The 27,208-nt window shown below is 34.7% G+C and overlaps 1 non-coding gene and 1 pseudogene across 1 annotated transcript; one reads left to right on the top strand and one right to left on the bottom strand.

Annotated features, from left to right (window-relative positions):
* Window positions 1-1,903: 1,903 nt before the first annotated feature.
* On the bottom strand, window positions 1,904-1,985 carry TRNAS-UGA (transfer RNA serine (anticodon UGA)). The gene has a single exon. It is a non-coding gene; the product is annotated as a tRNA-Ser (tRNA).
* A 10,301-nt stretch (window positions 1,986-12,286) lies between these two features.
* On the top strand, window positions 12,287-15,161 carry LOC112757601 (protein NUCLEAR FUSION DEFECTIVE 4-like; annotated as a pseudogene).
* The last annotated feature ends 12,047 nt before the right edge of the window (window positions 15,162-27,208 follow it).

Raw genomic sequence — 27,208 nt, forward strand, 5'->3', positions numbered from 1 at the left:
TAGAAATAGATTTAGAATGATAGTGACATTGTTGATGGTAGTGTTGTTAGATTATAAATGATAATAATATTACGTTAGAAATACTAGCAGTATTGTTATTAGTACAGATGAATACAATTTGAAATAGATTAGTAGTGATTAGAGTTAGGTAAAAATAGATAGGACACGTAGTGACATTGAATTAGAATAAGGTTTAGGATAATGAGTGTGTTGATAAGTTGTATGAATATTTTGGATAAAGTTTGGATAACTTATTTTAATTTATAAAAATTAAAATTTATTAGTTAATTATTATTCTTAGAATTTTTGTTATAATTTTATTTTTCATGCTATTATTTAGTATGTTTTTTTTTTATTTTGATTTCTAATCACTTCAATTATATATTTACCGAATATTAAGTAGCAAAATTTTTTCTTGTGATGTCACCGATCGCAACTCGTTGTATTATCAGCATTAGGAGACAACAGTTATGCCTTTACACAATTGTATTAAAAAAGAGATTGAAAAACTTTTTTTTTTTTCTGTGGCAAAAAAAGGGATAGAAACGAGAGGACTTGGAGTTCAGGAACAAAGAACAAGAAGGCGTTCCTATCCCTATTGACATCCCTAATAACAAACAAGTTACCTAATGCTACTATGTAAAAAAAACACATGTGATGCAAATAAGACTTTAATTTTATGCGTGTATATTTGAAATAATTAATGGAAATATTTATAGAAAATTAAGTATCATAATTTTCAAATAAATAAACACAATTCGAATAATACATCTCACTTTTTTAAGACAACTTTATTCTCAAGGTCAATTAAGGAATATAAAATATTTTTAACAAGAGGACAACTCATGATAAAGAAAACCAAAGAGATTTTTGTACATTATTTTGATCCAAGTTAGTCTTAGTAAAATGAAAAATATTAGGTAATTAACATTTTTTTGCCTTATGTATAAGAATTTGACTTTTATGTTCTATTAATGTAAAAGAATTTTATTCAGACAATTAATTGTGTATTATTATCACATCAAAAAGAAAATAATTAATTTTTAAATTTATTATTTAAAAGATTATCTTAATGCATAAATATAATTGGATGATTTTATAATTTTTTCTACGCTTTAAGTATATTAAAATTAAACTCTATATTCATATCAGCACTATTACGATAACTTTTAAAATGTTATATTTAACCGTATTTGTATAGTGTAGAGTATTTAAAAATGTTTTAGATAATTCTAAAATATTCTAGAAGATATTAGAGTATTCTAAAAAAATTCTAAAAAATACTAAAAAGTTATAAAATATTCTAGAAGAATATACATATATAAGATAAAGAGTAGTTTAAAAAATCTAAAAGTATTTAAAAAAAAAATAGTAAAAAAGATATTTGTAATAAAAGTTTTTGTAATTCGATCTAAATCGTTAATTAGATTAAATCTTAACCATTCATTTAGGAGGTAAATGATTATAAAAGTATAAAAATGGGTGAAAATTTTGGATTAATTTATGGAAATCGTTTGTATAAACACTTGTATAGTGAAATTTTATTATATTTCACTAAGTTTTTTGTGTTCTATTATATTTTTAACTTTTTTATTAAATATTGACGGTTAGAGATGAATAAAAAATGTATTTTTTTTTCAATAATGTTTGGGAGAGTGCTGGATTATTTTTTGTATGCAAATTATTTGACTATAATCTATCTAACAATCTCCATCTCTATAATTGAATTTGATTAGAAAGCAATTTGTCAATAAGTATTCTTCTGTCACTTTGACTCAATTCTCATAAAATCTCCCACTGATTTAAAACAATTGAATTTGATTAGAAAGCAATTTGTCAATAAGTATTCTTCTGTCACTTTGACTCAATTCTCATAAAATCTCCCACTGATTTAAAACAAAATCGTCGACAGCAGGGTTCGAACCTGCGCGGGCGAAGCCCAACAGATTTCAAGTCTGTCTCCTTAACCACTCGGACATATCGACGATGCTGAAAAGGTCCTGCTTTTTATATATATGATGAAACTGTAATGATGTAACCAAACATCACTTTGAATTCTAAGCATACTGGATGTAACGTTATTTGACGCGGTTAAATAAGATGAACCATCCCGTCATCATAAAGAAAGTTGGTAATTTGTTTATTATGAAAAACGTGAGGGCTAATAATTTCTATCAATATTAGTAAATATTTAGTCAATAATTTATTTTTATACCATTAATTTATTTTTATACCATTAGAAATGTAGTATTTAAAATTTAAGATAAGTCAAATATTAATAAAAAAAATTTTTGTTTTTTATCCTCAGATATGCTTTATTGCAATAAAAGGTGCAATTATAAGATCATAGGTCTAAAAGCATCACATTGAAAATGAGAATATTCCTAAATAAAAAACAAAAATGAAAAAATAATGTGTAAAAAAAGGGAAAAATAACGGTAAAAAAGAAGAAGAAAAAATGTTGATTTCAACTTTTGTGGTGGTGCAATCTATGTCTGACGAATTTATCAACTAGAATTAAAGCTTGAAACAAAATTTTTTTAGGCTCAATTTTTTTTCCTTTGAAAATCAGAGTGTTTCTTGCAAGCCATACATTCCATAATAAATACGTAGTTTGGGAGAGGTAAAACAACGAATCCAACCTATTCTTTACTAATTTCGTGAGATTTTTCCATCATTGTTAAGGATGTTAGTTTAGATTTTTGGGAATTAACCTAGCTATAGGCGAGTGGTTCTAGATCCCTTCAACTTTTGGGAAGAAAACACAACAATGGAGTAGCGTTTCTAGTTTTGAACAACAAGGACAATCATCTCCAATTTGGGGGATTTGGTTGTGGATCTTCTTTCTGATAGCAAGTCTATCATGGTTAAGCTTCCGGATGAAGCTTTTGATTTTTGGTTGGCAATGAAGTCCCCAAATGGTGTTCCATCACTCTTTCTTTGAGAATCGTCCATGAAAAAGCTCCGCTGGAGGGTGATAAAATATGTAGGCCACATCATAACCAGCAGCACCGCTGCCACCAGCAGTGCCGCTAACACTAGCGCACATCTGAACTTGGTACACTGTCATCTGTTGCTCCATCCGATGAAGTTGCTCCAGTTGCTCCCTCCACTCCAGCCTGAGCTCGTCCGTATCCGTCACGCGTGTGAGGATCTCCCGATACCTCTTTCGAGTCTCGTTCAGCTCCTAAGCCTGTTCATGAAGGCTTCAGGTGAGCTCCTGCAAAACCTCAAATCAATGCTTTCCTCGGGATCGACGGTTCAACTGGTGGCAGAGGTGGATGTGGAGGTGCGGAGGCTGCTGGCAAGGAACGATCCCAGCCCGTATATACGGTTCTTGTATGGTACTAAGTCGGTCTCGCGCCAAACCACAGCGGGATCGACGACTGAAGCAACAGAGCCACTAGTGTCCTCCCCACTTTGCTGATATTGCTGAGTTGTGGCCTCCAATCTCTGCGTGTAGGACTCCTGTATAACACATGTTATTATGATTAGGATGACAGCTGTACAGTTAATTGAAAATTTTATATCACAAGAATAGATGTTTACTCACATAATGATCCACAGACCACTGATAAGCAAATCTCGCCTTGTTCTCCTTCAAAGTATGGGTGTACTTGAAGGTTTCCGCCAATGTTGCATCGCGATCCAACAACTTCGACTGCACATGTTGCATTGAAACAATATGTTAGGATGCCTACTAATGATATGTCAATGAATATAACTAAATTAATAACAAAATTAGAGAATCTACATACCATCCTGGCCTTAGTCTTCATGAAGGTCGCTGAGCCACCGGTATACTTGGACGACCTAGCCGATGCCCTGTTAGCTCCGTTTATGAGAAGCCGATGCTTGAACCCCTCATCAGTCTCCCAGTGAACGGACAGAGCCTTCTTGATTTCCGAGTGGAGCCAGGAAGTGAGGTGGCCATGCCTCTCATGTACATCCTCCAGCATCTGTTGCAGCCGTCTACCCATACGGTGGTCGTATATCTCCCTGATGATGAGATCATGCTCTTTGTCCCATATAAAGTTCAGCTGTACAAAGAAACTTTAAAATTAGTTAATCAAAATATATCGTATTAAACAAAATAGAAGATATAAACTAGCTAAGAAGGTTTGACTATATTAAATTCTTACCACCCACTTTTGAAACTATTGTTCTCTGGTCTTAGAGGGGATCTTCTTGTAACTCGCCCATGGATGGTCGTACATCAGCTTGATGACGTTGGTCATCATCTGAGTGCATGCGTTGTTGTTTAGTGCAAACCTATTAACAATTCACAAACAAACTAATATGGCAATATAAATTAAAACTTCAGAAGCAAACAACCATAACATATAGAGAATTTTTTAGAAATTTCAGCAGAGTTTCATCTATAACTAGAATGTGCCACAAACTCTATCCATCAATAATTAACTTAAATAACACCAATTGAACACCAGTTAATAATCAAGAAGCAAAATTCATAAATCCACTAAATCCACTAAATTAGAATCAATAATCAAGAATCAATAAACAGGATATATCAAACACTTTCAGCAATTCAAACCTACAACCCTAAACCTACTAAAATTAGAATCAACTATCAAGAATAACCAATCACGATATATCAAACACTTCAGCAGTTGAAACATAAAACCCTAAATCCACTAAAATTAGAATCAATAATCAAAAATCACTAATCACGAGTTATCAAACACTTTCAGCATATAAAAAACTTAAAGTAGTACTTACGACGTTCCGTCATCAGGTCAAATCATCAACCGTACAATGGGAGGTAGTAAAGGGGCATCAGCTGGCTGGCTTCCGTGAGAGGATTCTGACTCCACGGCATCCATTGCTAGAGGTGGCATCGCCGAGATAGTGGGCTACTGAGCAGATGGAGGCGTGTCGTCGCCGTAGACGCAGGGACGTAGTTGGGGTTCGAGACCTTGATCAATGGTTGGTCCGATGCACCCGCAACCTGTGACGTCACTGGAGTAGTCGGAGTACAGGGAGAGGATCCAGAATTTCTAGCAGTACAGGCAGAAACCCTCCCATGACCACGACCATGACCACAACCACGACCACTAGGCTGATCCGCAACACCTCTACTAGTTGTCATATCTGCGAAGAGCATACACCAATTTAAAATGTGCTAAACATATTCACTAATCATTCAAAATGTTTCATCAGAATAAACTTAGTTAAAGAAATAGATTATTATAAACTTTAATTTAAATCAAGTTTCATTGCAATCGCTTTAAAATTAAATTTTGTACAAATTTTCAAAGTTTTGCCCCTGTCCTAGCAATTTCTGAAAAACAGCAGGCAGCAAGGTTTTTACAAAAATCATGAAAAATTCAATTATAACTCATTGCTCTTAATTTTTGGTGGGATTATACTAGACACCTCCAATTTTAATTTAAAATAAGTTTTAGACTCATATCACATCATATGAGAAAGTTATGTAACTTTAAATTCTGTTCTATTTTAATTTTTTCAATCATTATTAAGGCAACATACATGGGTTTAAATTCTAATCTATCTAGTATCCACCAAGAGGCTTCAAACATTATTACTAAGCAACTCAAATGCACAAATTTGATAAACTTTCAAAACATTCTAAATTTGTAAAACAAACAAATCTTAAATCATATAATTTATTTTAATTTCTTCATCATCAAACCAATTTTTATAAATTCTCTAACTGATTCTAAATGATCATCTAGTTGAAGCAGCAAGGAACTTGAAAAGAAAATTAAAGCACCAAAAAATAGTTTTCAAGTAAAAGATTAAGAATAAATTAACAATAATAAAAAATATATATAATGGAAACTTCACTAAGCAACCCGAATGAATAATCAAGACATATCAACAATAATCAACACAAATCCTATTTTATAATAACTAATAAAAAGTAAGAATAGTCGGAGCTTCTGACCTCACTCCAGCGTCGAGAAGAAGAAGAGTAGAAGCTGTGGCTGAAGCGTTTGCAGCAACGACAGCAGAGGCATTTACAGCAGCAGAATGGTGAGATGGTGCCATTGGAGAGAGCTGTCGAAGAGGAGAGAGAGAGAGAGAGAGAGAGAGAGAGAGAGAGAGAGAGAGAGAGAGAGAGAGAGATAGGAAGGCGAGAGGTTAGAGAGAGAGCAAAATTCGAAATGAAGGGGAAGAGAATTCGCAGTTCAACTTTAGGGCACAATTACCATCGAATTTACTGTCTGATTTAATGCTGTGCGCGTCGCCTAAACGTAACGTTTCACTAAAGTGGCTACTGTTGGGTTTTTTTTACGGTAAATCCGATGCTAAAGTTCGCGCATACTTTTCTCATTTTTCCATTGATTATTAGCGGCAAATTTACCGCCGGAAACGAAAATCTGCCGGTAATGATTTGACATGACGAACCCCACACCAAAAATTGTTGGTAAATCTGCCGGTAAAGCTGACACTAATATGAGACGCTAAATTCGGTGGTAAATCCAACGGTACTCAACGTTTTTCTTGTAGTGCCACTTTGCATAGAACCTCAACTTTTTCATCATAAACCAAACAAAGCTCCATTCCACCCGGTTATACGCCTTGCTCATATCTAATTTCAGAGCCATATTATTTGCACCATAGCTCTTATTCTTCAAATAATACATGCATTCATGAGCCACCATGATGTTGTCACTGATCAATCTACCTCTTATAAAAACACTTTGACTGCCGCTGATAATTTGATTCATGATTGGTTGTAATTGGTGAAGTAGGACCTTGGAGATGATCTTATAGAAAATAGTGCTCAAACTTACAGGGCAAATCTGATTCATAGTTGTAGCATTAGAAATCTTGGGAATAAGATAAATTTGTGTGGTTGAAGCCTTTGAAAATTTTTCTCCTTCCAAAAAAACTTTTTACCGCACGACAAACATCTCTATTAATTATTTCCCAATAAAGCTGAAAAAATTTTGCCATGAAACCATCATCCTCCGGGGCTGCCGTTGGGATAATTAAAAAAACTGCATGCTTAACTTCTGCATCACTGTTTGGTTTAGTGAGGGACCAATTAGTAGTTGAAGAAATGTTCTTCTGGACCCCATCCAATATGGCTGAAGGATCCTGAGGTCTTCTAGTAGTAAAAAATTCCTCAAAGTATCTTCTAGCTCTATCTCCAATAGCTTCAGACGTAGTACACCACTGTTCATTCTCATCCTCCAATTGCCAAATTTTGTTTCACCTATGTCTTTCTTGAGTTTTGGAATGGAAAAAATGGATATTTTAATCACCCCACTTAGGCCAACCAAATCTTGATTTCTCTTTCCATAATTGTTCTTCTTGAAAGTAGGCGTTAGTCAATACTTCCAACTAAGTTTTTTTTCCTCTTTGGGTTTCTCTTTCCATACTTCCAACTGAGTTTCATTTCTTTCACGGCCTTTCTAGTATTTCCAGCACCTGAAGCTTATCAAGAAATAATAGCCATTCCACATTTTCTAATTTTTGAAAAAGTTGGAACATGGCTGATCCCTAAATTTCCAGCTGCCATGAGTTTGTAACGATATTATCAAATGCCTCCTCACCACACCACCTTTCTTGAAACCTGAAACGGCATTTACACTTAGGAACCAAAGAGTTAGACATCATTATAATAGGTTTGTGGTTTGATCTTAGATCACAAAGGTGAGTAATTGTGGCCATAGAATATTTTTCTCGGAGTTTACAATCTTTACACCTTCCTTCAAAACCAGAGCTAGTCTACCAACCAGTCCAATCGCATCCACACAAAAGTTGCTTGTGAAACCACAATGTTGAATATGGTCTTTCTATAAACAAGGTCTGATGTTTGGTTTCACAGATAAACATCACCTCGGGGGAATGTGATCTTTGTATCCCTTTAATATTGTGAACTACAAGAGTTTCTCCAAACTTCGACAGTTCCACATTAAGATTCTCATGGCCACTTGGGTCTCTTGTTTGGGTTGGCACCCTTACCCCCAGCAGTGAGAATTCCTTCTCCTCCAACCACTATTCCTTTCACTTTTACGCCCGCCAAAGCTGTTGTTCTCCTGTTAACACCGATCACACTATTGCTTTGCAAGCCAGTTTTAACTTCTCTTGCCCAATGCTTGATTTTTTGCCTTTTTAGTCTTTTCGATATAACTCCTTGTATATTACCAATCTGAAATTCACCAAACTGTAATTCCTTGACAGCATTGTTGTGACTAGGGTTTTGCAAGAAATTACTGCAGTCTTCTTATTCTGCCAAAGGGATCATTTTCTGTTTGGAATTAAGATCAGCCGGTTCCATCACCATTCCTTTGCTCCTAGCGGTATTTGAATTATTCTCCTTCCTCTAGTCTTTAAAGGAAAATTTTGCAAAGCTACTAAGCAAGCTAATTGGAATGGGCTTGCTATTAAATCTTTCATTCTTCCCCTGTTTTGGCCATAATTTAGGTTATAGTTCTCCTTAGAGTCTTCAATCTTCCACCTATACTATCAACCTTTAGGTCTTCCTTCCAACGCATGTTTGGCCTCTGATAATCCTTAGAACTCTCAATAAGTTCATTACAATGTCGTGGTTCATGTCCAAGTTCATAGCCACAAAAATTGTAATAAATCCCTAATTGTTCATATTTGAGTAGGATTTTAGTTATCGATTTATCAAGACTCGCGATTTTAATCGATTGTCTCAGTGTTTTAGACATATTCAGATTAACTCGTACCTTCATAATTTGATCTTCTTTTAACCGCATTGCGACCGCACTTACCTCCAGAATCGGCCCTAATTTTTCACCAATTTATCTTGTTGCCTCCTTAGTCTTGCAAAATTCAGATATTCCCCGCATTTGGATCCACATCAAGATCATAGTAAAATTCTCCTCCTCAATATTCATCCTCAGTACATATGCCATTTTCTCAGATGGATTAGAAATGGTTTGAATAGCTATAGGGACCGTTCTCCACTCTCAGTAATTCAGTTTCATTTGCAAAGAAGAATTGGAAAACATTGTTACCATGAGCCTTGGTTTGTAAACCCTCTAGATGATTCCATATTGCTGTAGATGCTGTATTCATAGTCCCAATTCTAAAGTCTCTATTAGCCATAATTCTCCCTATTAGACTTCTGGAATAGTCTATTATCCCATCACGTGCATCCTCTTTCTCCAAGAAAACAATCTCCACCTCTTGGTCATTGCTCTGATGCAGGATATCCACCTTTTCACATACTCTCGATGACATCGTAGCTCTTACTTTTACTAATTTCCAAGGCAAAGATTTGAATTCTTGCCTTAGAAGGCATACTCACTCTCATGCACACAAAACCCCAAAAGGGCACACTCACTCTCACGCATACATAATTACAAAGTAAGTAAAGTAATGAAAAATTTTGTTGATTATGTAGTATTGTTCTTTTATTATTTGCAAAGGTATTACTATAGTAGTAGCATTGATGCAACTTTGTATATTTCACTTTGGATTGAAATTATGACATAAAATTACATTAATAAAAAATATTAATTTAAAAATTTAATGGTTCAATTTTGATTAACTTAGGAATTTCCAATCTTGGTATCAAAATTGACTCTAAAGCTGTTGTTGAATAGTATATAAATAGATATTGATGGGCACCCTGTGAAAGAGCCTAGCAGCAGAAACAACACAAATATCCAACACAAGAATAATATGGAAGCACTCACAACACAATATGGCAGCAACTATGAACAAGCAAATATAGCAAGTAAAGCAATAATAAGAACACACCGAGATTTTAACGTTGAAAACCCCCTCAATGTGAGAGGTAAAAACCACGAGTCGTCTAGACCAATGAAATAGCTTCATTATAATCAAATGAGTTACAAGAGAGTCTCAAACAAAGCACAAAAATGTGCATATAATCAGCCAAAACATCAAAGCACTAAAACTTACAAATGAGAAGCAAGAAGATGAAAAATATCCAAAAATAGAGCTGCTGTTCGAAGCCTATTTCTCCCTCTGCATACCTCAATTAAAATCTCTACCGTTCAGAATGAAGAACAAAATAAGAAGAATCTTCAGTCCAACTTTCAAATTGATCCAATGGTGAAAGTATGAGAAACTGCTGTTTAAAGATTACTGCTTTGTGTAAAAATAGAAAACCTATTTTCTCTCTTGCGAAGCTAATTTTTCCCATTGCAGAGTTCCAGGCCACATCTCCACCATCCAAAATGAAGAACAAGATGAGAGAAACACACAGTTCAAATTTCAAGCCGATTTGAAATACAAGATGAGAGAAACACACAGTTGTGAACGAATGAGAAACTGTCATTTGAAATTTACTGCTTTGCATAAAAACGAAAATTCTATTTTTCCTTTTCTTTCTCTCTTTAGTGGCTACACTCTCTACCTCTCAATGACCACAAAATATAATTAGGATTGTGGTACAATGGGTGTAAAGAGACACCCTCAAAAAGTTGGACTTGGGCCTCATAAAGAAGAGAAAAAACCCAACACCCTGCTACGTCAATGATTATGGCAATAAGAGATTGTTGTAAAAGATTCAATGACAGAGATATTCACCATGAATTCAGAGAGACAAATACGTGAGTGAATGGACAGGCGTTTTATGGCCATGGCTTACAATTTGAATGTCACATTTTCTATGCTCTTCTCCCTTGTATTTCTTTATGTTTTGCTGTAGACTAGTTTGGCACAACCTTTTTTACACTAATTCCTATATATGTAATTCTATGTCTTCTATTTGAAAATTTTTCATGGTATAAAATTGAATTGAATTCTATAAAAAATTTAATTTTAGTCAGAATTAAATTGAATTCTAATGTTTGGAATGAATTAATAAAATTATAGAATTAAATTAAATTATAATATTTGAAATATTAATCAAATGAATTAAAATTTTATAATGAACAACTTTATCTTTTATTAATATAATATCATATTTAAATAATAAATATATTTATTTATTAAATTATATGAAATAGTTAAAAAATTATATTTTTTCAACTAAAATTTGTTCACCTCTTAAAAAAAGTAGATTAATCTAAAAATATTAAATTTAAAAGTATTGTTATTAATTAAAAAAATTAAATATTTCTCCATGATTAATTCCAACGGTAAACCAACAACAAAAAATAAACATGAACCATCAAAAACTAACTTGTTGAGTGGTCTAATGATATAACAAGTAAAAAAATCAGTTATTACCAGCAAATTATATAAAATAGAATAAAATTATACTTTTTGCTAGTGTCATGATTGACACAACTTCACTTGAAATATTCAGACGCGTTGACAAATGTTTGATATCATTAATCTAAGTTAAACAAATTAAATCTACATATGTGGATATTTTTTTAGATCTACATATAACCTTCCAAAAAAATAGGTATATATTATATTAAGTGAGTGAAGGAAGGAGAAGAGAAGAAAATGAAGGTGGTGAGAGAACAAAGAATGTGCTGAAAGGTGGGAGGCGTTGAGAGAAAGTGAGTGAGAAAAATTAAAAGTATTTAGATTATAAGGACATTTTAGACATTTTAAGTTTTAAGTGAAATCTTAATGGAATAGAATTCCAAATCAAACTTATTTCGGTTGGAATTAATTTTAAGAAAAAATAATGGAATTGAAATTGAATTCAATTTTTATGGGAATTGAATTTCAAGGAATTTCTAAATACCTTGTTAGCTTCTCAACCCCGTATTTTATAAAAAAAAAAAAAAAAATCATGATTAACCATGATCAAATCGGTATAAATAAATAAAAAAACTATTTATTAAATTATCAATATATTAGAGACCTAAAATTAATAGTTCAATATCATATAAGTATCCTATTTAAAAGTTAGAAATTTTCATAGGAAAAAGTAGCAATAAACTAGGTCATCTAATATATTTCTAAATTCTAATAAACAAAACCACAAATTGCGATGGTTTGTTATAGAATTTTCAATAGTCAAATCAGATTTCAATCTATTCAAAATAGTGTTGTCCGCAAATAAGTGCAACAAACTAATTTCAAATGGTTTTTAGGGAATTTTTTTGAACTCCTTTGTTAACACTATAATTTTATTTTCCTTCTTGAACTTGTTATGAATGAAATAGTATATTTTTGACACCCACATTTTGTGAGTACCCATTCTTACTTTTATTCAAAATCATTCACAATAACTTGAAGGAACAAAGTAAGATGCTACAAAAAGAAAAATTAAAGACAAAAATATGTATCAAAAAATGGTAGGACAAATCTATGTACCAACTAATCCTATTCTTTTTACACCCATAATTACTTACACACTCCAATTTTGTTGATGATTGAGTGATTGATGGGTGAGTTTCAAGAGAAGCTTGTGTCATTGTATAGGAGCAAATGGCTTGTGTTTGTGGCCGCAATGTGGTTACAATCATGTGGGGGGATAGGGTACTTGTTTGGGAGCATATCACCGGTGATAAAAGAATCCCTTAATTATAACCAGAAGCAACTTTCTATGGTTGGTATGGCCAAAGATCTTGGTGACTCTGTTGGGTTTGTCACTGGTATTTTATGTGAAATCTTGCCCCTTTGGGGTGCAATTCTTGTTGGTTCTCTCCTCATCCTTTTTGGCTATGGCTAGGTTTGGTTGCTTGTCACTAGAAAAGTAGCACCTCTACCCTTATGGGCTGTTAGTGTTCTCTCTTTCTCTTTGTGCACATATACGTACACACGCCTACATTAAAATCAGTCACCAAATTAGTGACTCTTATAAATATTTGTTGCAATATGAAATGTACATTAATGAGTTAAATAATATATGTATTTATATACATTGAATAATGCTAGGTAACCAATAACTTTCTTAAACAATGTGAACAACCACTAATCAAATCAAAACACACTACACCTCTAAATTACCCACCTAAATATTAATATTAGAATAACCATCCACACACCTAGTGAAATGAACATCCGATATATCCATTGTTTATATTATTTAGTATTTTCATTGTCTACCTATACTTATCCTACACAAATACATAATGACTAATTTAATAGTTAATTTCAATATACACACATAATTTTTTATAGAAAAGTCTTTTCCTTCAATTTCTATAAAAAATCATACTTCAATCTAGGCTTGTAATGTAGTACTAATTTTGATCTTTACTGATTTGAATTAATCATTTTCTGAAAATCCTCCATATTTACCCCCATAAACTTACTGCCTTCTGAAAACTCAATCCATGTTTTTTGTATCAATTTAATTTTTTTTTTTGTGAGAAAACCTAAGATGCTACTAGGCTAATTCTAGAATCAAATAGTAATATTGATCTTTACACCCTACCCAACATGTAACCAACATACACTTGATATAAAGTTATAAATATAATGATTGATGCATGTATGTTTTCTATGAATCACAGTCAAGTAATAAGAGGATTATCTATTTGTATGCAGATTTGTGCTCTAATATTTATCGGAACAAATGGCGAAACGTACTTCAACACAGTGTCCTGGTGTCATGTGTCCAAAATTTTCCAAAAAGCCGAGGTCCTGTGGTTGGAATTCCGAAGGAATTTGCAGGACTTAGTGGTGCAATATTAACACAAATATATGCAGTAATCCATTCCCCTGACCACACATCATTGATATTTATGGTCGATGTTGGTCCAGCCATGGTGGGAGTAGGCCTAATGTTCATTGTTCAACCAGTTGGAGGGCGCAAACAAGTGCGTCTATGTCCATCTGATGACAAAAACTTCGCATTCATCTATGGAGTGTGCCTCCTATTGGCTGCTTACTTGATGGGAGTCATGATTGTCCATGATCTAGTTTACTTGAGTAACACGGGAATCACTATTTTCACAATCATCTTATTCTTGATCTTCTTTGTCCCCTTTGCCATTCCCATTTTGCTAGCTTTTGGCAAAAGTTAGAAGCCGAAACCTCCAGAGGAAGAGGCATTTCTTCCTATGGCGCAAAGTAATAAGCCCATGCAAGAGTTTGAGGAGGCATTGTTAAGTGAGGTGGAAGAGGAAAAGCCCAAGGAAGTGGACTTTCTTTCGGCGCAAGAAAGGCGAAAGCGAATGGTGCAGTTGCAATCGAAGCTAGTCTAAGCAGCAGCAGAAGGAGCAGTGAGAGTTAAGAGGAGGAGAGGGCCCCACAGAGGAGAGGATTTTACTTTGAGACAAGCTTTGATTAAAGCAGACTTTTGGCTTCTCTTCATTTCCATGATCATGGGCTCTGGATCTGGCTTAACAGTAATTGACAATCTGCGTCAGATAAGCCAGTCTCTTGGATATAAAAAAGCACATATTTTTATTTCCTTGGTTAGTATTTGGAACTTCCTCGGTCGTGTTGGAGGAGGTTACGTCTCTGAGCTTCTTGTCGGGTACAAATTAAAAAATAGATCATATACTAATAAAATGATCAAATTGGTTCCTGAATTTACTAATTGTGAATCTCCATCCCTAATTCAATTGTCATTAACATAGGGCTGACGTAAATTATTACAGTATTAGTGTGATAATCCTAACGATAAGGTAACGTGACTAAAATTTTAGTAACATCATCGGTACTTTAACTTTCCATGTCATCATTGTGTTAACAGCAGTTGAAATAAAGACTAATAGAGATTCACAATTTGTAAATTCAAACAGAAAATTTTAGGGATCAAACAGACTAATACCTCTCTATCATATAATTTGTTTTTCCAATTCAATTACATATTTGCTTATTCTTCGTTCAGGGATTATGCGTATCCAAGACCAGCTGCTCTCGCAGTGTTTCAACTTATCATGACCTTTGGGCATGTCTTCATTACCATGGGATGGCCAGGGTCCATGTATGTCAGCACTCTACTCATTATACTTGGTTACGGTGCTCATTGGGCAATTGTTCCTGCCACTGCCTCTGAATTATTTGGTTTGAGAAACTTCGGTTCCTTGTACAATTTTATTACTCTGTCAAACCCCATGGGAACTCTTGTCTTCTCGAGTATCATTGCAAGCAAAATCTATGATTATGAGGCAGAGAAACAAGCTCGAGGTCTTCATGCTAGTGACCCACTAGAGTGTAATGGTTCCATATGCTTTTTCCTCACTTCCATCATCATGGCTGGGTTATGTATCGTGGGGGCACTCTTATGCATGGTTCTAGTGTTCCGAACAAAGATTGTTTACGCCAACCTATATCGTAAATCTTCTCGCCATAATTTTCGATAGTTCAATTTTTTTATAGAAAGGGGTTGCAAAAGTCAAGCATATGCATGTGACAGAATTTAACTTGAAGAAGAAAATCAAGGCTTTCAATTTGGTAACTAGAGTTTTGCTAGATAGCATGCTTATGAAAAATGCTGTGTCAGTTGAGATCCGTTATATACAATTGTGTGAAAAAATGCGACATGATGTGTATCATGCTTTATCTAACCTAAGTTCAAATTCATTATATTTTTGTAACTTAATTCTAAATGTCACACTTTTGGAGGTCTGTTTGATTTTTCTTGTATTGAGAAAAATTTTCGGAATATGATTCTGTTGCTGATTAGAAAACTCTTATATGGTCTCCCATCGAAGAAGAGTCATGGTTCACTTTGTTGGTTATGTGCATACTAATGCATCTTTTACGCTAAAAAACATTTTGTTCATTCTTATGTTTAATGTAACTTAATATAAGAAAAAGTTGCCCACCCTGTTAAGTTTTGACTCTTTCCACATACAAGAGATCAAGTAGAAGTAACATGATGGAATTTTTGTAGGAAATCTTGAACCCAAAACTCATCACAAAAAAAGTCTACCTAATTAACACCTCTAGCTAATTTTTTAATAAATCAGAAAATTTTATAAAAAAAAAATCTAAAATTTAACCAAAAAAATATTTAAAATTATTGAAAAAGAACATTCAAAATCCAACAAAAAAAAATCTAAAATCAGTAAAAATAACATCCAAAACCTAAAAAAATATTTAAAATTATTGAAAAAAAACATTCGAATTTGCGAGAAGCTCCAACTAGAGACGAGAACAGCGTATTTGACGGCAAGGAATATTTCTTGTGCTACGACAGCGGTGGTATTCTACGATGAACGGCGACGCTGGAGGAAGAACGGAAGAAACATCTAACACCTAACAAAAATATTCGAAATCAGTGAAAAAGAACATTCAAAGACTAACAAAAAAAACATCCAAAACCTAATAAAAAGAATCAAAACCTTAAAAAAAAATCTAAAACCCAACACAAAGAAACATCTAAAACAATTTTCAAAAAAAATCCAAAATCTAAGAAAAAATATTCAAAACCTAACAAAAAGAAATATCCAAAACGATTACAAAAAAAAATCCAAAACTAAAGAAAAAAAAAAGAGCATTCAAAATCATTGCAAAATAGAGCATCCAAAACCTAACAAGCAAAGCAGTAAATAGTGATGGTGGAGGACAGATTATAGTGCAATAGTGAAGACAGCCGTGTGGAGGAGTGTTGTTGTTTGGGAAGAAGCCGTGAGAGAGGAAAAGGAAGGATGATAGTTTCAAATCTTTTTTACTGTAAAGGAAAGAGTAAAAATTAGCTGTAGTTGGTTCATACCCTAGTTGGTTAACTAACATAATTGCTCTTTATAATAAGATGTGTCATATGTCATTCACTACAAGAAAAATGCTGAATACCATCAAATTTAGTGTTGGATTTACCGACGGATTTGATAATAAATTTTCGGGTAAAAAATTACTGTCGAATTCTATTTTTCGACTGTAATATTTGGAAGGAAGAAAAGATTCATTGGCATGAGCATTACCGTCGAATTTATTGGCGGATAAATTTGACAGTAACATTGATTAGAGAACATGCATTTTAGAGCACCCATGAAGCTTTAACGTTGAATTTATAAATCCGAGGGTAAGCATGCCCTAAATTCGAACTGAAAACCCTCTTGCCTCTAATTTCAAATTACTCTCTCTACTCACCCTCTCGCCTTCTATGCTCTCTCTAATATTCTCTCCAGAAGCACCCTCTGACGGTTCCCTCTCAACATCTGGCTCTCCTTGTTCGTCTTTCTGTGTCGGTTCTGCCAAACTGCCGCTACTGTTTTTGCCGCTGCTCCCTCCAGGTAGCACCACCTTCTCGCACTTCTTAAATTTGGTTCTAACTTGATATTATGAATTTCTGATGACTGTTAATATTGGATGGTGTTAGAAGTTGAGAATAGATTTTGAAATGATTTATTTATTGTGTTGTTTGAATTCTACATTTTAGTAAGTACTGGTAATTAGGGCTAAGATGATAATTTAGGATCAGTTATAGAACTTATAAAAATTAGTTTAATGATGAAAAAATTAAAATACCTAATTAGTCAGGTACTCAAGTAATTAGTTAACAAAGTAAATCATATAAGTCCTAATAGAACTTAAATTTAGAGACAACCACATATTTTTAACATTAGCTTGAATAAGGTCTAGTAATTTATACAAACTAGAATTTAAAATTTTTATTTGAATTTAGTAAACTATGTGAAGTAATACTTTTTAGAGTGATTTAGGCCTTTGGTTTAATATTTTGGTTAGAATCAAAGTTTTAAGCTTAGATAATATTTAACCTTATCAATCTAAGAGTGGAGTTAGAAAGAGAACATCATTGATATTAGACTAAAATAATTGGTAATTTAGTATCCTTAAGGTTAAGTAACTAAAGATTGAAAATAAAAATGTGCTAAATTAAAATCTTTATTGAATTCTCAATGCTTGATGATATGCATGCTTTATTAGTTCTAAAGTTTGAGAATAGATTTTCTGATGGATTAGTTAGGTTTAGATTCAAGGGTTCTAACTTTGTAAAGTTTCGTATTTTATTATTATTTGTTAAGTTATTTTTTATGTGTTGTGGCTATTTTTGAATTTTAACTTATGATTGATTCTCTGTAGAGTTTGTTTGATTATTGTGCGGTTTATCACCTTGAAGGTTAGCATTTTTTATAGGGAGGGGGAGAGTTTTTATTGGTATTCCTGGAACTTCTCAATCGTCCCCTCTACTACAACCACCCCTGTGACATCACAGGCAATGGGTGCACATGAAGAACCAGCCATTTATCATAGTCCCTAATCCCAACTACATGACTCCTTCTGCTACGCCACCCTGCAACCAGGAAGTCGTCCAGCTGCTTCACTAAAGTGGAATCCTCCACCACCTCCATCCGCTCAGTAGCTCATTATTTCAAAAATGACGCCTCCAGCGATAGACACTGTGGTGCCAGAATTCTCTCATGGATCCCAGCCAGATGCCCCTCCACCACCTCCCATCGTACGGATGATGATTTGACCTGATGGTTTGACATCGTAAGTACTATTTTAAGTCTTTTATATGCTATTTTTAAGTCTTCCATTTTAGTTAGTTAGTTTAATTTAGTTAACTAAATTTTCTAGTTTAGTAGATTTAGGTTATTAAGATAGGTTTGATTTAAGTTAGTAGGTTTGAACTGTTGAAAGTGTTTGAAAATTCTTGATTGTTGATAAATATTACTGCTTAACACTACAAAAAAAATGTTGAGAACCGTCAGATTTAGTATCAAACATTAGCGGCGAGTTTTCCATCAGATTTACCATCGAATTTGGAAATAAATTTGTTACCCTAAATTTTACCGTCAGAGTTGCTGTTTCGTCGATAACGTCCATGGTAAAATTTGGAGGGAAGAATTAAATTTTGGCGTGCTAGCTACCGTCGGATTTATTAGCGAGTAAATTTGACACTGAACTTTGTTTAGTGAAACTGTGCATTTTGGTTACACGCACCACGTTACCGTTGGATTAAACCGCCGGTAAATCCTACAGTAATTGTGTCCTAAATTCTTACTGCGAACCCTCTTCCCTTTTATTTCAAAATTGATATCTCTCTCTAATCTCTCACCTTCCTCTATTTCTCTCTAACCTCTCACCTCTCAGTCTCTCTCTAGCCCCTGTCGCTGCTGCAAAGGCCGTCACTGCTGCTGCCCTGCCCTACCCTGCCGCTATAGAGACCGCCGCTGTCACTGCTCGAAATGCTTCCTTCTCTGTTCTCTGTTCCTGCCGTTGCTCCCTTGCCTCCGCTGGAAAGGCCACCGCTACTCGAACTGCTCATTTTCGTCTTCTCTCTTCTAATTGCTTTGCATTCCATGTTTTTATTGAATCTATTTTTTACTCTGTTTAATTTTTGCTTAGTTAATCTTAATTTTATTTAGTTAGTTATTTTTTTAGTAATTAATTTAGGTAGATTAATTTCTTTTTAGTTGATTTTGGGTGGATTTCTTTTTGGTTGATTTTAGGTGGTTAGGTTAGGATAATTTAGTTAGATTGATAGGTTCTGATCTCTGCTCAATATATTTGGAATTATTATATGAGATTATCGATTCTTGTTGCTGGGATTTTTTGAACTGGTCTGAATCATTGATTTCTGCATTTTACTATTAATTTGGCTAAAGAATTATTGCTGAATTGTTTGAGCAATGCTTAACTATTTTGATGATTCACTGGTTGCTGTTGCTTTGTTAGAAAATTACTTTTTTAATGCTTATTTTGCTGACGTATATTGTTGCTGGAACTGCTGGTTTATACTGATTAATTACAGTGTTTTTCCATATACCTTGCTAATGATGTTTCATCATGTTATTTTTTGCTTTCTTAAGTTTGTATTTCAAATATTTTGGATTGTTATAATGCTTTAAAAGTTAGAATGTTTTGAAAAATTGTTAACAAAGTTAGAATGCTTTGAGAGTTAGAATGCTTTGTTAGAATGCTGTGAAAGTTAAAATACTTTGAAAAGAAAATAAGATAGAAAAGAAGATAGAATAAAGTTAGAATACTTTGAAAGTCTAATTTAATTATTTTAAAACTAAAACACTATGTAATTTCCGTTTTTTTATTTACTAAACTAAACCACTTTTCGAGTTATTTGTTATTTCTTGAGTTTCTTCTTATGTTATTATTTATTTGTGTTTGTTATGTTATTAATATATTCGCTGTACAAACATGATGATAGGCAGCAGAGGTAGGTCGAATGGGACACGTGGTCGTGGTAAAGGGTGGGCTTCTACCGAATCCCCCAGGGATTACCAGTCATCGCCCTCTACTCCAGCTATCCTGTCGACCCCTGTGACGTCACAGGCGGGTCTATTGGACCAGCAATTTATCTTGGTCCCAAACCTGAACTGGGTGCCTCCTTCTGCTACGCCCCTTACAGATGCAGCGACAATGTCGACAAACCCTGCGGTGGGTGATAACTCCAATGCCCCAGAGCAGCATGCCCCTCCACCACCGCCTTTCATTCGGCTGAGGATTTGGCTCGATGGCATGCAGTCGTGAGTTCAATTTTTTAATATTAAGTTTGTTTATCTTAAGTTTGTTTATCTTATGTGTTTGTTAATGTGAGGTTTATTCTCTGACAGGTGTGCACCGAACCTCAATGCTTGCACACAAGAGATATCCGAGGTTATTAAGTCCATGTACGACAATCCGTGGACGACCTACATGTAGCTCCCGGCTAAGATCAGAGAGCGTTGGTTTCAGAAGTGGGCAGTAAGAACCTAATTTGGTTAGAATTAATTTACTGTATTTGAACTGTATTTTATTCCAACTAACTAATGTTGGTGAATCACTTCGTGCAGTTGAAATTCATATGGGATGTGGAGCGTAACCTCATGATTCGGAAGAGCTACGACCATCGGGCAGCCAAATATTTTCAGCAGACGATGAGCGATGTTCGTCAGGGTAAAGACCACCTGACATCGTGGATTTGTCCAAACATCAAGAGTGAACTAAAGGCTCATTTTAGAGATAACGAGGGGTTCAAGTATCGCCGTCTGATGAACATCGCCAACAAGGCTTCGCCCAGGTCATCAAGGTATACGGGTGGGTCGACGACCTTCATGAAGACGAAGACGAGACTGGTAAGAATTTTGGCATTGTTTTATGTTATAGTAGTTACTTGAATTAGTTTTTTAATTTGTTCAATTATTTTATACTTTACTTTTTCTGTTGATATATACTTATATAGTCCTGTATGAACTAAACTGAGCTGAGCTGATATAAAACTGCTTCGTCGGTCTAATTTTCTTTTTGATTATCAAGTTACTTAAGTAGTTAGTAGAGTTTAGTTAGTTTAATTTTTAATTTTAATGGATTTAGGTGGTTATGATAGGTTAGATTAAGCTCTGAGATTACTGAAAAATGTCAGATTATTGAACTGTTTGCTGATTCTTGTTGTTGAAATTATCTGAAAAATGCTTAACTGTGAAAATAATGATGGATATTTGGTTTGGATGGAACCCTTCAAGGGTGGCTAAATCCAAATTTCAGAAAAGACTCTGTCGAAATTTTTATAAAATTTTCAGTTAAATCGAAAAAATTAAAATTATATTTTCAAAATTAGAATTAAGATTTCTTGCTTCATATATGTTTGACTGTCATTATTTAATTTGTTAGTTTATTTTATTTTTTAGTTGATATATTAATTTGTAGTCTAAGTCATTGGATCCTGAGGCGACACTGGCGGAGACCTTCAAGTATATCCATACTTTGAAGGCAAACAAGGAGAAATTTACTGATGAGCAATTGACGGCCGATTATGTGAGTTTAAATTAATCATAAATTTCAACTTTATTTTGTTTAAAGTCAATTATTTAACTATTATCCTAATAACAACTAACGTGTGTGACGCATGAGGAGTATCAGCAGAGGTTGGAGGCCGCGACCTAGCAATCTCGGCCGCCTAGTAGAGCCGATAAAGCCGGCTCTGAGACCTCAGTTGTGGATCACGACAGGATTTGGTGCAAGACCGCTTCTAAACCCCACAAGAATCACCGCTTCAGGTTGGGCTCGTTCCTCGCTAGTGGCCTACGCTCCTCTGTGTTGATAGCTTCCTCTATCTCTTTGATGAGCGGATAATTTATACGCTTTTTGACATTGTTTTTAGTATGTTTTTAGTAGGATCTAGTTACTTTTAGGGATGTTTTTAATAGATTTTGTGTTAAATTCACATTTCTGGACTTTACTATGAGTTTGTGTGTTTTTCTGTGATTTCAGGTATTTTCTGGCTGAAATTGAGGGACTTGAGCAGAAATCAGATTCAGAGGTTGAAAAAGGACTGCTGATGCTGTTGGATTCTGACCTCCCTGCACTCAAAGTGGATTTTCTGGAGCTACAGAACTCGAAATGGCGCGCTTCCAATTGCGTTGGAAAGTAGACATCCAGGGCTTTCCAGCAATATATAATAGTCCATACTTTGGCCAAGAATTGACGATGTAAACTGGCGTTCAACGCCAGCCTTCTGCCCAAATCTGGCGTCCAGCGCCAGAAAAGGATCCAAAACCAGAGTTGAACGCCCAAACTGGCACAAAAACTGGCGTTCAACTCCACAAATGGCCTCTGCACGTGCAACACTTAAGCTCAGCCTAAACACACACCAAGTGGGCCCCGGAAGTGGATTTATACATCAAATACTTACTCATGTAAACCCTAGTAGCTAGTTTATTATAAATAGGACCTCTTACTATTGTATTAGGCATCCTGGATTGTATTGTGATCCTGTGATCTCGTTTAGGGGGCTGGCCATCTCGGCCATGCCTGGACCTTCACTTATGTATTTTCAACGGTAGAGTTTCTACACTCCATAGATTAAGGTGTGGAGCTCTGCTGTTCCTCAAAGATTAATGCAAAGTACTACTGTTTTCTATTCAATTCTTCTTATTTCTCTTCTAAGATATCCATTCGCACCCAAGAACGTGATGAAGGTGATGATTATGTGTGATGCTCATCATCCTTCCCCCTTATGAACGCGTGCCTGACAAACACTTCTGTTCTACATGAATTAAGCTAGAATGAGTATCTCTTAGATCTCCTAACCAGAATCTTCGTGGCGTAAGCTAGAATGATGGCGGCATTCAAGAGAATCCGGAAAGTCTAAACCTTGTCTGTGGTATTCCGAGTAGGATTCAATGATTGAATGACTGTGACGAGCTTCAAACTCGCGAGTGCTGGGCGTTAGTGACAGACGCAAAAGGAGGGTGAATCCTATTCCAGCATGATCGAGAACCGACAGATGAATAGCCGTGCCGTGACAGGGTGCGTGAGCATATTATTCACTGAGAGGAGGGGATGTAGCCACTGACAACGGTGATGCCCTTGCATAAAGCCAGCCATGGAAAGGAGTAAGACTGATTGGATGAAGATAGCAGGAAGGCAGAGGTTCAGAGGAACGAAAGCATCTCCATTCGCTTATCTGAAATTCCTACCAATGAATTACATAAGTATTTCTATCCCTATTTTATTATATAATATTCGAAAACACCATTATCACTTTATATCTGCCTGACTGAGATTTACAAGGTGACCATAGCTTGCTTCAAACCAACAATCTCCGTGGGATTCGACCCTTACTCACGTAAGGTATTACTTGGACGACCCAGTGCACTTGCTGGTTAGTTGTATCGAAGTTGTGAACCATGGTATTGGCACCATGTTCTTGGCGCCATTGCCAGGGAAAGAAAGAGCCATAAACTTTACATAATTAAAGTGTAATCACGATTACGCGTACCAAGTTGCTCACGTTGCCAGGGATTGTTCGAGCCTGGACATCACAATTTCGTGCACCAAGTTTTTGGCGCCGTTGCCGGGGAATTGTTTGAGGTTTCGGCAAGCTTTTGGTCCGGTAACATCAGTGCCAGATTCCCTTTTGATCCGGCAACAGCACCAAGTTTTTGGCGCCGTTGCCGGGGATGGTTCGAGTTTGGACAACTGACGGTTCATCTTGTTGCTCAGATTAGGTAATTTTCTTTTTGTTTTGTTTTCAAAAAATTTTTCAAAAAGCTTTCAAAAATTTTTCTTTTGTTTTCGAAAAAAAAAAATTTTTACTAAAAATAATGTTTTCAAAAATAAATTATTCTATGGCTTCAAAATTTTTAAGAATGAATTCTAGTGTTTCATGAAGCATGTTGAAGCCTATCTGGCTGTAAAGCCATACCCAAACTGCTTTGGGATTGGCTAATCACTTCAGTAGAGTCATGCCCAATCCTTCTGGATAGGGTATGTCAGGCTTGTCATGTCTGAATTACACTCATATTTTGATTGGAGCTTTTAGACTAACATGGCAAGATTCCTGGAATTCATATTAAAAATTTTGGAATCCTTTCTTTTTCATATAATTTTCGAAAAATATAAAATAAAAATCCAAAAAAATTAGAAAATCATAAAAATCAAAAATATTTTGTGTTTCTTGTTTGAGTCTTGAGTCACATTATAAGTTTGGTGTCACTTGCATATGCATCTTGCATTTTTTCGAAAATTTCATGCATTCATAAGTGTTCTTCATGATCTTCAAGTTGTTCTTGATAAGTCCTCTTGTTTGATCTTGATGAATTTTTGTTTTGTGTCTTTTCATGTTTATCATATGCATTCTTGAATTCTTAGTGTCTAAGCATTAAAGAATTCTAAGTTTGGTGTCTTGCATGTTTTCTTTGCATTAAAAATTTTTCAAAAATATGTTCTTGATGTTCATCATGACATTCAAAGTGTTCTTGGTGTTCATCTTGACATTCATAGCATTCTTGCATGCATCACATGTTTTGATCTAAAAATTTCATGCATTGCATAATTTTCATGTTTTTCTCTTGCATCAAAAAAATTCAAAAATCAAAAAAATTATCTTTCCCTTTTTCTCTCATCAAATTCGAACATTTGAGTTGACTTTTTCAAAAATTTTAAAAATCAAAGTTGTTGCCAATGAGTCAAATCAAATTTTCAATTTGAAAATCTTATCTTTTTCAAAATCTTTTTCAAAAATCAAATCTTTTTCAAAATTATTAGCTATTTTCGAAAATTTCAAAAATATTTTTCAAAAATCTTTTTCTTATTTTTATATAAAAATTTCGAAAATAACTAATCAATTAATGTTTTGATTCAAAAATTTGAAGTTTGTTACTTGCTTGTTAAGAAAGATTCAAACTTTAAGTTCTAGAATCATATCTTGTGATTTCTTATGAACCAAGTCATTAATTGAGATTTTAAAAATCAAATCTTTTTCAAAACTAATTTCAATCATATCTTTTCAAAAATATCTTCTTATCTTATCTTTTTCAAAAATATCTTCTCAAAATATCTTTTCTAACTTCCTAACTTCTTATCTTTTCAAAATTTGTTTCAACTAACTAACTAACTTTTTGTTTGTTTCTTAACTTTTTCAAAACTACCTAACTAACTCTCTCTCTCTAATTTTCGAAAATATCTCTCCCTTTTTTAAAAATTTCTTTTTAATTAACTAATTATTTTTATTTTTTATTTTTGAATCCAAAAATTTTCGAAAAATACTAACTAATTTTCAAAAACCAATTTTCAAAAATCACTAACTCTTTTTCAAAATAATTTTCGAAAATTATTCCTCCCCCATCTCATTCTATTTATTCATTCATGTCCTAACATCTCATCTCACATTCCAATCCTCACAGTTGTGTTTCTTCCTTTACATCACATCCTTTATCTCCCCCTCTTCTTCTACTTACAAAGGGATCCCTATACTGTGGTATAAAGGATCTCTATTATTATTATCATTTTTCTGGCCATTCTTCCTTGTCATATGAGTAGGAGCAAGGATAAGAACATTCTTGTGGAAGCAGATCCAGAACCTGAAAGAACTCTGAAGAGAAAATTAAGAGAAGCTAAAATACAACAATCCAGAGATAACCTTTCAGAAATTTTCGAACAGGCAGAGGAGATGGCAGGCGAAAATAATAATAATATAAGGAAGATGCTTGGTGACTTCACTGCACCTAATTCCAATTTACATGGAAGAAGCATCTCCATTCCTGCCATTGGAGCAAACAACTTTGAGCTTAAACCTCAATTAGTTTCTCTAATGCAGCAGAACTGCAAGTTTCATGGACTTCCATCTGAAGATCCTTTTCAGTTCTTAACTGAATTCTTGCAGATATGTGATACTGTTAAGACTAATGGAATAGATCCTGAAGTCTACAGGCTCATGCTTTTCCCTTTTGCTGTAAGAGACAGAGCTAGATTATGGTTGGATTCTCAACCCAAAGACAGCCTGAACTCTTGGGATAAGCTGGTCACGGCTTTCTTAGCCAAGTACTTTCCTCCTCAAAAGCTGAGCAAGCTTAGAGCGGATGTTCAAACCTTCAGACAGAAAGAAGGTGAATCTCTCTATGAAGCTTGGGAAAGATACAAACAGTTGACCAAAAAGTGTCCTTCTGACATGCTTTCAGAATGGACCATCCTGGATATATTCTATGATAGTCTGTCTGAGTTATCTAAGATGTCATTGGACACCTCTGCAGGTGGATCCATTCACCTAAAGAAAACGCCTGCAGAAGCTCAAGAACTCATTGACATGGTTGCTAATAACCAGTTCATGTACACTTCTGAAAGGAATCCTGTGAATAATGGGACGCCTATGAAGAAGGGAGTTCTTGAGGTTGATACTCTGAATGCCATATTGGCTCAGAATAAAATATTGACTCAGCAAGTCAATATGATTTCTCAGAGTCTGCATGGAATGCAAGCTGCATCCAACAGTACTCAAGAGGCATCTTCTGAAGAAGAAGCCTATGATCCTGAGAACCCTGCAATAGCAGAGGTAAATTACTTAGGTGAACCTTATGGAAACACCTATAACTCAACATGGAGAAATCATCCAAATTTCTCATGGAAGGATCAAAAGCCCCAACAAGGCTTTAATAATGGTGGAAGAAACAGGTTTAGCAATAGCAAACCTTTTCCATCATCAACTCAGCAACAGACAGAGAACTCTGAACAAAATGCTTCTAATTTAGCAAATCTAGTCTCTGATCTATCTAAGGCCACTGTACGTTTCATGAATGAAACAAGGTCTTCCATTAGAAATCTGGAAGCACAAGTGGGCCAGCTGAGTAAAAGGATCACTGAAATCCCTCCTAGTACTCTCCCAAGCAATACAGAAGAGAACCCAAAAGGAGAGTGCAAGGCCATTGACATAAGCGCCATGGCCGAACCTGTGAGGAGAGGAGAGGACGTGAATCCCAAGGAGGAAGACCTCCTGGGACGTCCAGTGATCAATAAGGAGCTTCCCTCTGGGGAACCAAAGGACTCTGAGGCTCATCTAGAGACCATAGAGATCCCATTGAACCTCCTTATGCCCTTCATGAGCTCTGATGAGTATTCCTCTTCTGAAGAGAATGAGGATGTTACTGAAGAGAAAACTGCCAAGTTTCTTGGTGCAATCATGAAGCTAAATGCCAAATTGTTTGGCATTGATGCTTGGGAAGTTGAA

The sequence above is a fragment of the Arachis hypogaea genome, chromosome 16 (genome assembly GCF_003086295.3).
Source record: "Arachis hypogaea cultivar Tifrunner chromosome 16, arahy.Tifrunner.gnm2.J5K5, whole genome shotgun sequence".
NCBI classification, from domain to species: domain Eukaryota; kingdom Viridiplantae; phylum Streptophyta; class Magnoliopsida; order Fabales; family Fabaceae; genus Arachis; species Arachis hypogaea.